This window comes from Dasypus novemcinctus, chromosome 30 (assembly GCF_030445035.2).
Source record: "Dasypus novemcinctus isolate mDasNov1 chromosome 30, mDasNov1.1.hap2, whole genome shotgun sequence".
In the NCBI taxonomy this organism is placed as follows: domain Eukaryota; kingdom Metazoa; phylum Chordata; class Mammalia; order Cingulata; family Dasypodidae; genus Dasypus; species Dasypus novemcinctus.
The window spans coordinates 44,448,191-44,462,855 of NC_080702.1; the positions used below are offsets into that span (position 1 = coordinate 44,448,191).

General features: G+C 35.9%; 1 pseudogene; it reads left to right on the top strand.

The window, feature by feature from the left end:
- Nucleotides 1-314: 314 nt before the first annotated feature.
- LOC101427980 (vomeronasal type-2 receptor 116-like) lies at nucleotides 315-10,776 on the top strand (annotated as a pseudogene).
- Nucleotides 10,777-14,665: the final 3,889 nt, after the last annotated feature.

A 14,665-nucleotide genomic window follows, 5' to 3' on the forward strand; every position in this document is an offset into this window, starting at 1 on the left:
AAAGTGAAGACTGATAAACTATTACCTAATTCGCTAATAGTACTTTTTTACGATTATTTCATATCATTTCCTGCTTGGTGTTTGTCACGGCTATGGTGCTCCTTCTTTTTTTATATTGTGGAAGAGATTCCAGTAGATAATTCATTTTTTTTTCCATAGGGACTATACCATCCTACTTCCTTATAAAATGTGTTTATAAGACACATATAAAGAAAAATGAAAACTTGAAAGCCAAAGTGTGTAGCTCTAAAGATACCCTAGATTACAAAAGTTAAAAACCATAATTAACCAGAGGTAAGTATATTTATATCTGGATGAGGATAAATGCATCCTTAGGAATTGAGCGGTAGGTACATTCATATTAAAAAAAAGGTTCAAATCTTCACAAATGAATAGCAATTATTATAAATATATAATATCCTCAAACAAATAAATAATGAAACAAGGTATAAACAAGGCATCATAGTGAGAAATTTCAATATTTCTCTCTAAAATGACAACATATATCTACTAAACATAAATTATGTTTGAAAAATTTGACAAGTTTGATTGATTGAGCACACGTGAAAACCTGTGTCGAACTGTTGAAATGCACAGTAAGTGATAGCTACTAGTGTGTTAATCAAGCCTGTGAAAAAGAATGTTTGTAATGGATGCAGGAGACTTTTGTTCTTCTTGGAAATTCAATGGCCAGGTAAAAATATGAAAGGAATTTCACTTGTCCTGCAAAAGGAGCTATTAATAAAGGAAGTGGAACTGTGCACAAATCAACAATAAAGATGAAAGAGTAAGGGTCATATGAAGGGAGTACAAAGGAAGATCTGGGATTATTTGTTAAAGTTATTAGGATTGTAATATTTTGATTAAGAAATGGTTAAGAGACTTCCTAGACATCATGACACCTTACCCTTTAGTATACTACAGTGTTTCCAGTCCTGTTAGATATAGGTACGGATCACCTTGCACTTCATCAGTTTCCTTCTCCCAAATATTCCTGCCTTACATGATTCTTCCTATTCTGTGCTCTGACATTCTTTCCAGTATGTCATCATTGGAAGAGGGCATGTCCACAACTTGATGGGGTAGAACCTAAGGCTAATTGATTATCTATCTTCTTGTCGACACTTTTCACCCAACAGATGTTATGCCCCTCTCCCTCTCTTATCCAATTCTGCTTATGCTGTGGAACTGAACTTTTGAAGAGATATACCCTTCAGTTGGAATTACTCTAAACTCATGACAATAATCCTGCTATTATATAAACCATTTAATAATGTGTTAATGTGAAAAAATAATTCTTGTTTCCTGATATAAAGAATAAATTAAAAATCCTTTATGAATTTTTTCACTCATTACACTTTCCTTTGTAAACAGTATCATCTTCCTCCAAAGATACAAAATTCAGTCATAGCCTTCAAATGTCTTTTAGCTCTTTTAGGATTAGCTGATTTCCAAGGCTTCAGAAGCACTAATCAAGAATGACTCAATTTCTGCTTTCATCCTTAATTTAGTCATTTTATTGACTTTGAATATAATCATGATTTGAGTCTTCTGTCTAAATATAACTTTGCATTCCATACAGGTTTCAGACCAAGAACTACCAGTATGTTCTGGCCTTGGTGTTTGCTATTGAAGAGATCAACAGGAACCCCCATCTTTTGCCCAACATTACTTTGGGATTTGATCTGTACAATTCTACACAGTGAACAGAGGACATTGGAGAATCCCATCATTTGGCAATCAGGGCTGGGCAAGGACATTCCTAATTACACCTGTAGGAAAGAGAGCAAGTCTGTAGCAGCCCTTACAGGAACAACATGGGCAGTTTCTGCCCAGATTGGGACACTGCTGGAACTCTACAAAATTCCACAGGTGAGCCTCATTAGATGGGAGGGAAGATAAATTAATGTTTCCTTTGCTAATTACAGGGACCTTAAAAGAAAAGGTCAAATGAAGAAATTGTGGTTACTCATGTCTCAAAGGTTACAGCCAATACACAGTGACATGATGGGATGTTCACATGTCATTTTTTAGAACATATGTGAAACCAAGTGAGTAGAGCCAAAGGAGTTTCCTAGACCGTTGAGACTGATCAAGTAGTTTCCAAAATGCTCTCAGGGATTGGGAGATTATTAGAAAGTAAGAAGAGCAAATATTTCCTTTTTCCTGTTTAAAACATTGTTTAATGAACCAGTGAGTAGGATTTACAACTCTGCTGAGGCTCAGGGCCCAGCTGCAATTTGGTCATTCTTGAGGTTCAAGTCTCCTGGATATACACCAACCCCAGTGCCAACCACAGGTGCAGTAAAAGTGACAGAAGAGGCATGTGTAGAAAGGTCTCATCTGAGTCCACCTCCATCACACTGAGGAACACAAATTCCAAAATAAGGTCCACTGACAAGGCACTGAACTCCAGAGTCAGCTGCCATGATTGTAGACCTGTGTGTCTCTGTAGCCCTCAGGAGCACCAGTACCTAGAGTTGTATCTACTTACCCAGGTCAGCTAACAGGGAGGTTGAAGTTGGTCAACCACCACAACTAGGAATTGAGAGTGCCTACAACTCAAAGTAGGAGAATCACATCCATCACCCATGTGAGATCTGAGTGCCCTCTTGATATAGAAGTGGAGTGGATTTCACCAATCCAGAGTCCACAGGATGGAGAGGTAAAATATGGATTAGAGTGAACTTACTGATATTCTACTACAGAAATAATCTTACTAGTGATGGAAGAAATGTAGCATTGATCTGGAAAAAGTGGGCACTATAGTTGCTGAGGGCAGGGAGAGGGGTAAAGAGATTGGATGTAGGGGCATTTTGGGGACTTGGGGTTGCCCAAAATTATATTGCAGGGACAGATGCTGGACATTTATATCCTGCCATAACCACTGAATGTACTGGGGGGGGGGTGAGTGTAAACTACAATGTAGACTCTAATCCACATGGTGCAGCAATACTCCAAAATGTATTCACCAAATGCAGTGAATGTGCTACACTGATGAAAGAGGTTGTTGATGTAGGAGTAGTGGTGGATTGGGGTGTTGGGTATGTGGGAATTTCATAATTTTTAAGGTAACATTCTATGTGATCTATGTATCTTAAAAACAAAAGACAATTTAATAAAAAATAAAATAAATAAAAAATAATACATTGTTTAATTTTCATCAGGGCTGATTTTGTGCTTCTGACCAATCTTCTTAATCATACCGGCTCTTTCACGCCTACCTTTAGCTTGCTTTTGGCCTCTATGACCCACAACTGAGTAATGATGGCAAGTGGTCATCTCTTTATCAGATGGCCCCCAAGGACACAACTCTGGCCCTTGCAATGATCTCAGTGATGCTCCATTTCAGCTGGAACTGGGTGGGACTAGTCATCTCAGAAGACAAGAGAGGTGTGAAGTTTCTTTGGGACTTGAGGGCAGAGATGGACAAAAATGGAGTCTGTGCAGCCTTCTTGGAAATGATCCCTGTCACTGAGAGGACATATTCTTCAAAAGACTGGCAATATCATTTCCAGATCAGAAAATCAGCAGTGAATGTGACTGTCATTTACGGTGACTCCGACTCCCTAATGGGATTGAGCTTTTGGAGATGGAGACTCTTAGTTTTAGGGAAAGTTTGGGTTACAACCTCACAGTGGGATTTTACCACCAGTGAGAGAAACTTTTTACTTGACTCACTCCATGGGGCCCTCATTTTTTCACACCACACTGCTGATATGCCTGGTTTCAAAACTTTCATCCAGACAGTTAAACCTTCAAAATACCCAGAAGACTTTTTTCTCACTAAATTGTGATACGATACGTCTCTTTTGATTGCTTGGTTTCTGAATCTGACTGCAACACTCTGGAGAATTGTCCTCCCAATGCCTCCTTGGAGTTGTTGCCTTGGTGGCTATTTGACAAGGACATGAATGAAGGAAGTTATAATGTTTATAATGCAGTGTATGCTGTGGCTCAGAGCATTCATGAAATTCTTCTTCAACGAGTAGAAATACAGTCAGTGGAAAATGGATTTGGACTGGTGATTTACCCTTGGCAGGTAATACCTCTTCCATTGAATAGCATGTGTATTTCACAACATGTCATAATCATAAATTTCTTGGAATGCAGCATATGCTCAAGTCAAGAAGTTTAGGGCTGTCTCTTGAATAGTGTCAGAGATGATTTGCTTGTTCACTGTCTAAGAGGTAAATCTAGCCCTATGCAGAAATGGTAATGAACAGGAAGGGGCCAATGGCAGGGAGGGAAGGAGTTATTAGTCAACGCAATGCTTCTTGTTACTAAGGCCCTCAACATTCTGCCCACTTAAAGTTTTAATATAAAATACCTAGACCTCTTCCATTGAACAATTACATATCAGCAGGGACAAACTAGTTTTTGAATTAGCTTTAGGCACTTTGTTAGATACTGTATATAAATTATATCATTTAATTCTGCAAGCTCTTCAGATATTGATGACCTTGCTTGGGGAGAATTCAGTTAGCAATTGAGAGTGTTTAGATATGATTCTTCTAATAATGTTTGTCTGTATCCCACACTCACAGATTGTTTTCATCTCGTTGTATTTGGCGTTTTCCCCTGAAACTTAATATTTTATGCTATGACATTTTAGTCCTCCTTAAGGTTTCTTTTTTTTTACTTAATTGAATGTTAATAATAAAATTGCCTTAGGAAGCAGGGATTACAGAGGATCAGGGATGTTCTGACCTTGGTGATCTGTCCTTGATCAGAAGACACACTTCCTCACAGGTGTGTCTCTTTTAGCTTCACCCATTTCTGAAGAACATCCCATTTAACAATCCTGCTGGTGACCCACTGTATTTTCTTGATGAAAGGAAATTGGAAGCCAGTTATGACATTCTCAACTTTTGGAATTTTCCAGAAGGTTTTGGACTTAAAGTTAAAGTAGGACATTTTGACTCAGCTGTGCCACGAGATCAACAATTGTCTATATCTGAGGAGGTGATAGAATGGGCCACAGGATTTTCAGAGGTGGGTAGGATCCAACTACCATGCATAGTATTACACCAACATAACAAAAAATCTTGTCATGGAGGTTGTAATGGTCAAGTTTCTCTAAGGAAACAGAATCAACAGGAGGTATCTGTGAATAGTATGAGATTCAATAAAATCCCCTCATGTGACCATGGGGATGGCCAAGTCCAGATTCTGCAGGCAGGCTGAAAACAGGGGCTCCAATGAAGGTGCCATGAAGGCCCTTCATCAGTTGCCAGGAGACGCTGCCTGTCCAAACAGGAGCTGGGAAATTCTCTCCAAATCCTGAAATCAATTCCTGTTTTAAGGTAGTCTGATTGTAAAAACCTTATTCATTGTTGAAAGAAATCTCCCTGGTGGATTGTACATGTAATCAGCCGTTTATGCAGTTTATTACATGATGACTAATGTCCATAAATATCCTTTATAACAATTAACCCAGAGTTTACTTGACCAAACAGTGACCGTGTTAATACATTAACCTAACCAACACAGAGACTGTCTACCCTCCTTCCAGCTAAGTACATGACCAGATTATTAGTTTAACCACTTACCTTTTCACTTGATAAATTTTCTCACCTACTATCCAAAGGATGGAAAAAGAAAACAGTTATTTAAAGATACATATCTAAGTTATTATATTTCATACCATGTTATAAACCTGATATCTTATCAATTAATTTGACTTCGGTATTTGAAATTTAAATTTGTTGGTGCTCCAATATGCCAACAATCTAAATACTGATGAATTAAAAATTCACTGTTAAGAGCATGTTTCTGATTTCTTCCCAGACTCCCAAATCTGTATGCAGTGAGAACTGTTTTCCTGGATTCAGGAAAACCTTTCAGGAGAGAAAGGCTGCCTGTTGTTTTCTTTGCACCCCCTGCCCAGAGAATGAGATTTCCAATGAGACAGGTAAGTTTATGCCCACAAAAAAGTCCCCAAATCTCCTTTATATCCCCAATTCATACAAGGTATTAGAAAGAATTTGGAGGACAACTACAGAAACAAAATTCTTCCTTCCTTTGTATAGTATTTCATTTTTACAATAAAAAATATTTCCCTTTGAAATGACACCAATTCTCTGCCCAGAACTAGCTTATTTGAGTCATTGTTCAGACACATGTAAGGCCAAATAGTCTCTAGGAATCCCTTTTGTTGATACCACAAAATTAATACACTTTTCCTCCCTCTCTTGGAATTTAATACATGGTGTTACAAGTACCTGATTTCCATATTGAGTGAAAGCTTGTTTAGATTATATATAAGTAATGTGTTTAGACCTTCCTCGGTTTCTGTGCCTAAAACTGTTCATGAAACAGAGCAGATGCTCAGAAGGTTTGGGAATGATTTTAGAAATATTTATTTCAATTGTGTACAAATGAGGATGACCTAACTTACCCTTGATGAGGAGTTTTAGTTTTCCCTCTCCTCAAGTTCCCAGATAATTGGGGAGAAAAACATAGACATTTTTTTTCCATGCTTAAAGCACACAGTGAATGTTTGAACAGGAACCTGTTGACCCGTACCTTCAGTGGGGGGATGGGTCTATGGGTATGTCAGAGAGGTAGGAACTTAGTATTATATAAAATGAGTGAAGGCAGGAATAAAATCTTGGCCAAATTATTTTAAATGAAGAAAAGGAAACCACCACTGCATATAATATTCAGAGATTCAGAGCACCGGAAAAGAGTTTCAATGTGACAGGATCACACAGAATATTGAGGATGGGGTTTGAGATATGATGTAGAATAGTCTCTAATATTATTTTCATAATATAATTAACATCTTGAAATTATTCATATTCATGATATTAAAATATAGAATCACTTCTATGGTGGTAAATTTCTAAGATTCTTTTGGTGATTAATATGCAATTTAATTCCCTGAAATGGTTACTGTTGTTTCAGTTTTTTGAGGCATGTTGTTCTGATGATATAACCTGGCATTTAGTCAACTTGGGAAAATGATTCAAGTACACATTGGTTATAAGTAAGTTTGAGTAAATGTTCCACATGCACATGTAAAAGAATAGTATATCTACGAAGTCAATGCTCATACATTTGGAGATTAAGAAATACACTATTAAATAGCCCACGGTTTAAAGTAAATAGTATTATAGGATTTATGAAATGTTTAAAATTGAAATTGCCACATTTCGTGTCTTATATGATAGGGCTAAAGGTATCCTCAGAGACTAATATTTAATGTTAAATTTTATATGCCTATGTGTGTATTATTAGTATGCATATTTAAATATAAAAAATCTGATGTTTAAGTATCACAAACTAAAATAATAACATTAGAATAAACATAAAGAAAGTGGAAGATTGAAAATAATAACTATAAAAAGAAAATGTAATAAAAGACAAATATGAAAGGATAAAACTCAAAGCTAAATCTAATGAAAGACAAATTGTTAGGTAATGATGAATTGATAGAATAATGAATTAAGAAAATTTGCATAATAAACAGTGAAAAGATTTAAAAGTGGGAAATATGTACAGAAATATTAAATCATAAAAGGATAGTAAAAATAACTTCATGCCAAAATATTTGAAAATTTAAATGAAATTCTCAAATTCCCACAAAAATAAAAGTTACCATAACCATCCCAAGAAAAATGGAAAATCTGAAAATATTCATATCCGTTTGGGTTTTAAACCATAGTTTAAAATGACATATCTACTAAAAAAAATTGGGAGACCAATGACTTCACTGAAAAAGGCAACCAAACTTTCAAGGAAAAAGGATCCTTATCTACTCAAACATTTACAGATACTAGGAAAATCTGGAAAAACTGCACATTTAATTTTACGAGAAGTGCTTAACATTGATACCAAAGTCTGATAACATTGCTGTAAGCAATAAAATTAATGGGTCAATTTTGCTCTTTAGCCTAAACTCATATTTGCTGAAAAGAAAAGCTGCTATCCAAATCCAGCTATATAACATAAAGAACTTATTGTGATGAAGTTTATTTTATGCAAAATAAATCAGTACATGAGCACCTTGAAAAGGAGAAACCATCATTTCAAAAAATTCAGGAAAACATTGAATAAAATTGAGCATCCATTCATTATTTAAAAACAAACAAGAAAACCATTGCTTACCAAATTGGAAATAGAAGGGAACAACCAAAGTTGGATAAAATGTGTAAAATAGTTCTAGCCTGTGAGAAATCATTCCTAGCATATATATGCTTTTACTAAATCACAAGAGAGACAGAAAATACATCATAAAAAAGGGCATGGCTTGAGCACAAGCTCTTTCCTCAAAAAAAGCTTGAAATGTGCAATGCACATATGAGCTAGTGTACAGATTAACTACTCTCCAAGAAATTCCAAACAAAAGTTATAGTGAAAAAGCTCAAAGCATCCCCCATAATAGCAAAAATTAAACAACTTCCATGTCAAGGGTCTAAGGGAACATGGTACAAGGAAATGAATGTTGATTGCTAAAATTTAAACTGGTGTAAGTAGTTGGAAAAGTGGATGGCATTTTTTAGAAAGATGAATATTTATATAGCATATGACCCAGTAATGGAGCATCATATTTGTACTGGATGTCTAAAGATGCTCAGAGCAGCACTATCGATAGTAATCAAAACGCATAAACATTTAATCATCTATCACCAGTAAAATGTGTAAATAAAATATGATGTATTAATATAATTGAAATCTATCCAGCAGTATAAGTGAATAGTTTTTACTACTTCACACCCAAAAAAGATAACTGTATTTTAAAAATATAAAATAACAATTGTTGGAGAGGAATCATAGAAATTGGAATTCTAACGCCTGTTTGTGGGAATGTAATTTAGTTCAGCCACTGTGGGAAGCATTATAGGACTTCCTTAAAAATTGAAGTATAGAATCACCACATGACCTGGCAATCCACTTCTAGGTTTATATTAAATGTGAAAAGAGGTTTTCAGAATGGTAATTGTGTACAATATTTATAGAAGCATTATTCATAATACAAACGTGGAAATAATGCAAGTGTCCATCAAGAGCTAAATTGATAAAATATGGGACATACACACCACAGTACATTATTTGGCAACAAGTAAAAAATGAATTTCTGAGATATGAGGCTAATTAAAAGAAACTTGTAAATATTACACTATTGAAATATGAAAGTTAAAGAAAGAAAAAATATTGTACAATATCTTATAAGGAGGTCTAGAAGTACCAAATCTGCAGAGTCAGGAAGTTGAGTAGACGTTACTAGCAGATGGGTGCAGAGTGAAGAGAATGAAGGTTTAGCAGACTAGAAGTGTTAGTAAAAAGAAAACATATCTGCATACTGTAACATAGAAGAATATCATATAAATAATATTGAGTAAAATGACCCAAGCAGAAGTAATCTATGTTAGAAATCAGCAAGGTAGCATCTTCGAAGATGTGGGAGATGTAATTATTTGAAGACGTTAGGAAAGGAGCTTCAGATGGGCAGCTTAGTTCCAGTTTTTGGCTTTTATATTGTTACCCATGTGTTTCCTTCTTCATAATTCATAAATCATGCAATTATAATATGTGCTCTTTATGAGTATATGTTACCCACCAGTGAATATATTTCTAGAAGAAATATATCTCTAAGAAGAAATGGAAACTCAACACTAAATGAAAAGAGCAACTCCTATCCAATTGAAGGTCTGAATGTTGAAAGAAGGTCAGAGTTCTAAGAGAAAGTTTGAGGGAAGAAAAATAAACAGATTATAACACACACTTTCGTGAATTCAATGCAAGTTGACAAAAATGAATAAAAGTATCCAATGTGTTTCTTTCAGGGACTTATAAATAAGTTAAAATTACTGAACATGATCTGATGACATGTTGCTTTTCTCACCAGATATGGATGAGTGTGTGAAGTGTGCAGATCATCAATATGCAAACAGTGAGAGAAATCACTGCCTCCAAAAAGTTGTGACCTTCCTGGCTTATGGAGACCCTTTGGGTATGGCTCTGGTCTGCACAGCTCTTTGCTTCTCTTTTCTCACTGCGGTTATTCTTGGGGTCTTTGTGAAATACCGAGAAACTCCCATAGTCAAGGCCAATAACAGGATCCTCAGCTACATCCTGCTCATCTCCCTCAAGCTCTGCTTCCTCTGCTCCTTACTCTTCATTGGTCGCCCAAACACAGCCATCTGCATCCTCCAACAAATCACGTTTGGAATTGTGTTTACTGTGGCTGTGTCCACTGTTTTGACCAAAACAATCACTGTGGTTCTGGCATTCAAGGTCACTGCTCCAGGGAGAAGGATAAGGCAGTGGCTGGTTTCAGGGGCACCTAACGTTGTTATTCCCATTTGCTCCCTGATCCAGATGACACTCTGTGGCATCTGGCTGGGAACCTCTCCCCCATTTGTTGATAAAGATGCACACTCTGAGCCTGGTTATATCATCATCGAGTGCAATAAGGGCTCAGCCACTGCCTTCTACTGTGTCCTGGGATACCTGGGCTGCCTGGCTTTTGTGAGCTTCATTGTAGCTTTCATGGCCAGGAACCTTCCTGACACCTTTAATGAAGCCAAGTTCTTGACCTTCAGCATGTTGGTGTTCTGCAGTGTTTGGGTCACTTTCCTCCCTGTCTACCACAGCACCAAGGGGAAGGTCATGGCAGCTGTGGAGATCTTCTCCATCTTGGCTTCCAGTGCTGGATTACTAGGCTGCACCTTTGCTCCAAAGTGCTATATTATTTTCTTAAGGCCAGATAGGAACACTCACCATGGGTTATGGAATAAAACACATTCTGGGGGCAATAAGTCTTCTTAAGTTTTATCTCATTTGGTTCCTAAAACAAATAGGGAGACTGATGAAAATCTACTCCATGCTTGCATTCAGGTATTAGATATAAATATAATGTAATTTACCATCAATTAACATATGAATTTCCTACATTCTCTCAAAGTGTTCAGGAACACATCTTTCAGCCATCTAAATTTTTAACTTTAAATTACATTTTTGTTTCCTCGTATCAAATACACTGATGAATATGGGTACTCTGCATTCATTGTGTGTATAATTACCAAATTTACAGATATTCTCCCACTTTGTTTTGCACTTCTGTTTTCCTAATTTCCCTTATAAACACTATCAACATTTCCTTTCTTTCATCTCTTTATGGTAGTCTTAGTGATCCAATACCATTTATGGACTATTCCTTATTATCTCCCAGATTTCCATGACCAGATTTTAAGAATAATAAATTCTTACGTATAAATAACTCATTTTTCTGAACTCCCTAATGTATTTATTTGACTTTTCCCCTCTTGAACAAAAACCACAACTATTTACTATGCTCAATATGATTACAACATTTATTTTATACTTGATAATACATTTCCTTGCTAATTTCAGCACCTTTTCTGGATTTGTTGGAGAGAATAACCTGAATGTGTCTAAGTCACTCAAAAGCCTGTCTGGCAGAAATGCTAATTGTAGAGAAGATGATCTAAAAGAGACGAGATTTGTGTTCTCCTTTCTAGCTTCTGTAAATCCCAGTTCTGATCATACAGCGAATGCTGGAAGCTTTATGTGCTGAGCATTAGCTTCAGAAATGCAGTGTGTTGGATGTTTTACTCTGATTTCAAGAAATAATCATGGAATATTATTCCATTTTATTACTTGTAAAACTTATGTTGTACTATGTTCACTTTGCAATTCAGAATCTTACTTAAATTAGGGGTCCTAATTAAGAACGTATTTTAGAGTTGATTTCTAAGAATATCTGACTTTTTTTTCTGAGAAAATAACATATTCTTCTTTTCCAATTATTGAAAATTGAATTACTTACTAGTATCAAGTAACTCAGAATCAAATTTGATTCTCAGCCTTAGCAAGTAGATCAAAGGATTTGAATCATTTTCCATCCCATTGTATTGAATTTCTCTTTCTCTTTTATTAGCCAAGTATGTAAATTTTGTTGAAAAGAATGGAGGAAAGAGAAAGTCAAAAAGAGAGAGAGAAAGGAAGGGAGGGAGGGAGGAAGAAAGGAAGGAAGGAAGGAAGGAAGGAAGGAAGGAAGGAAGGAAGGAAGGAAGGAAGGAAGGAAGGAAGGAAGGAAGGAAGGAAGGAAGGAGGGAAGATAGGGTGAGAACTCTATTGTAATTAAAATCAAATTCATTTTTGAAGATGCAACTTTCTGCCCAAAGGAAATACAGTGATGATGCTGTTTAAGATCCTTTCGTTTTACTCAGATTGTTAATTTTCAAAGAGCCTTTTTCAAGATCGCTATCTCTGAGATTTCACATAAAATGTAACGGATCTGCCTTATAAGCCTAGACCCTATTTGGCCTTTGAAAAGTCACTTAATCTCCTAAACCTCAGTATAATACCACCTGTCATGCTTATCTAATATAAAGTTCTATGTGGATCAAAAAAATTGATGACTGCCTTTTTAAAAATATATATATTTATTTATTTATTTCTCTCCCCTTTTTCCCCCCCACCTCCAGCGGTTGTCTGTTCTCTGTGTCCATTAGCTGCGCCTTTTTCTTTGTTCGCTTCTGTTGTTGTCAGCGGCAGGGGAATCTGTGTTTCTTTTTTTGTTGTGTCATCTTGTGTCAGCTCTCCTTGAGGGCGGCGCCACTCCTATTCAGGCTGCACTTTCTTTTGCACTGGGTGGCTATTCTGTGTGGCAGGGCACTCCTTGTGTGCATCAGCACTATGCATTGGCCAGCTCCACACGGGTCAAGGAGGCATGGGGCTTGAACCGTGGACCTCTCATGTGGTGAACGGATGCCCTAACCACTGGGCCAAGTCTGCTACTGGATGACTGCCTTTTGAAGTGAGGGTCTTCGAAAAAGTCTTAAGGGTTAATTTTTCAAATTTATATAAATACAGCTTTATGAGAAAAATGCAACTGGAGGAGAAGGACGAGCACTAAAATTAATTAAGTACTGTGCTGTATACTTTCTGTTAGCCCATCTGCATCCATTCTCCAGCCTTCTCCTTCAGGAAATCAGGATGGAAAAAACAACTTAAGTAAGGAGGACTGGTGTTGGTACCTAAGGCTGTTTTTGTTTATTTTCTTTGATTTGGCCTTTGGAAATGGCTTGTCAGAAGCTATAATAAAATACTATTAGATTCGGGTTGGAAATAAATTTAAGTTATCAATTAATTTGTGGGAAAGCTGATATATTTGCAACAGGCAAGTTTTCTCTTTCAGGGATTGGCTATCTCTTTCCATTCTCTCCTCTACTAATCACCATTCATTGATAATTTATGTAAATATGTGTATTTTCCATATATATTTACACATAAGGACAATAAATTCTTCTATTTGTTGTAGGTAATATGAAGGCCTTTTTTTCTCTGCTACATTTTCAAAGGTTATTCATGTTGTATACAAAAAGTATTATTTCTCTTACTTCTTAATTCATATATATTTTTTAGGCAATTTCACCTTTCCTTTTCTTTCCAATTCTTTATCTCTCTCATTTCTTTATTTGTTGAATATGATGTGTAGTCTTAGAGTTGCTCATGGAACTCCATCTATTTCTCATGTCTTAAGTGGGAAATTTGTCAAATTTTCATGATCATCCAGGTGTTTGTGGCAAATTGTTTTATCATAACTGTTTAAGATAAAAACTATTTCTTTCATTTCCAGATTGTTCAGAAGTTTATAATGATTTGGATGATGTATTTTTTTACTTTTTTCTCAGTGTGTATTATTTTCCTTTACCTGTTAACTTTAAAAATTTCATTAATAAGACTGAATATGAATTATTGGGAAAAACTTTAATGGGCCATTTTGTGATGTTCTTCTATTAGACTCTTTGAAGTAAATTTGCATGAAGAGTTATTGCATCTGTTTAAATTTACATTAGCCTATAACTTTCCTTTCTAGTTCAATGCTTATTGGATTCTTAAGCATAAAAATGACAGTAAAAATGTTCGTTAAATGAATGAATGGAAGGAATGTCTGGATAGAGGGATGGATGAATGGAGAGAGAGAATCAAAGGGAAAAATTTGGAATGAATTGATGGATGAATGAATTGAGGGAAAGACAGAAAGAAAGAGGAATGAAAAAAGGACTACATAGAGGAATAGAAGGAGATTAGTATAATTGATGAATACAGAGACTAAATGAAGGAGGAGTGAGATGATAAGGCTGAACGGGTGAGCAAATAGAGGAAGAAGAAACAGAATATATAAAATAAAGTCAGACTTACTGTTGACTGTCTATATAAAGATAGATCCAGTGATGTTCTCATAAATTCTATCATAATTATATAAAGTCACTGCATAACTTGTCTATCTTTTGGTTTCAAGCAACAGAAAACAAAACTTAAATTTGCTTAAGCAGAAGAATGAAGTTCATTGCATGTATACATTATATCTTCTCCATCAATCTTGAAATGTACTTCCTCCCATTGCTGAAATTGGACCACATGCGCATTTTTGACCCGTGGACTGCACCAGATGGAAAGGAATATTCTATTAGCTTAAGCCAAAGGAGCTGATGCCAGGGGTGTAGGTCAGTTTGATAGCACCCAACCACATATTTTCTGCACAATGAGAAAGAAGCAATTCCCTCAAAATCTGGGGTTTTAGAATTGGAATAAGGCTCACATAGATATTGGGAGGTACTCAATAATTGTTCAAAGCATACACATTATTTCACTTTAAAATTCCAACCATGGTGTTAATATCAATATG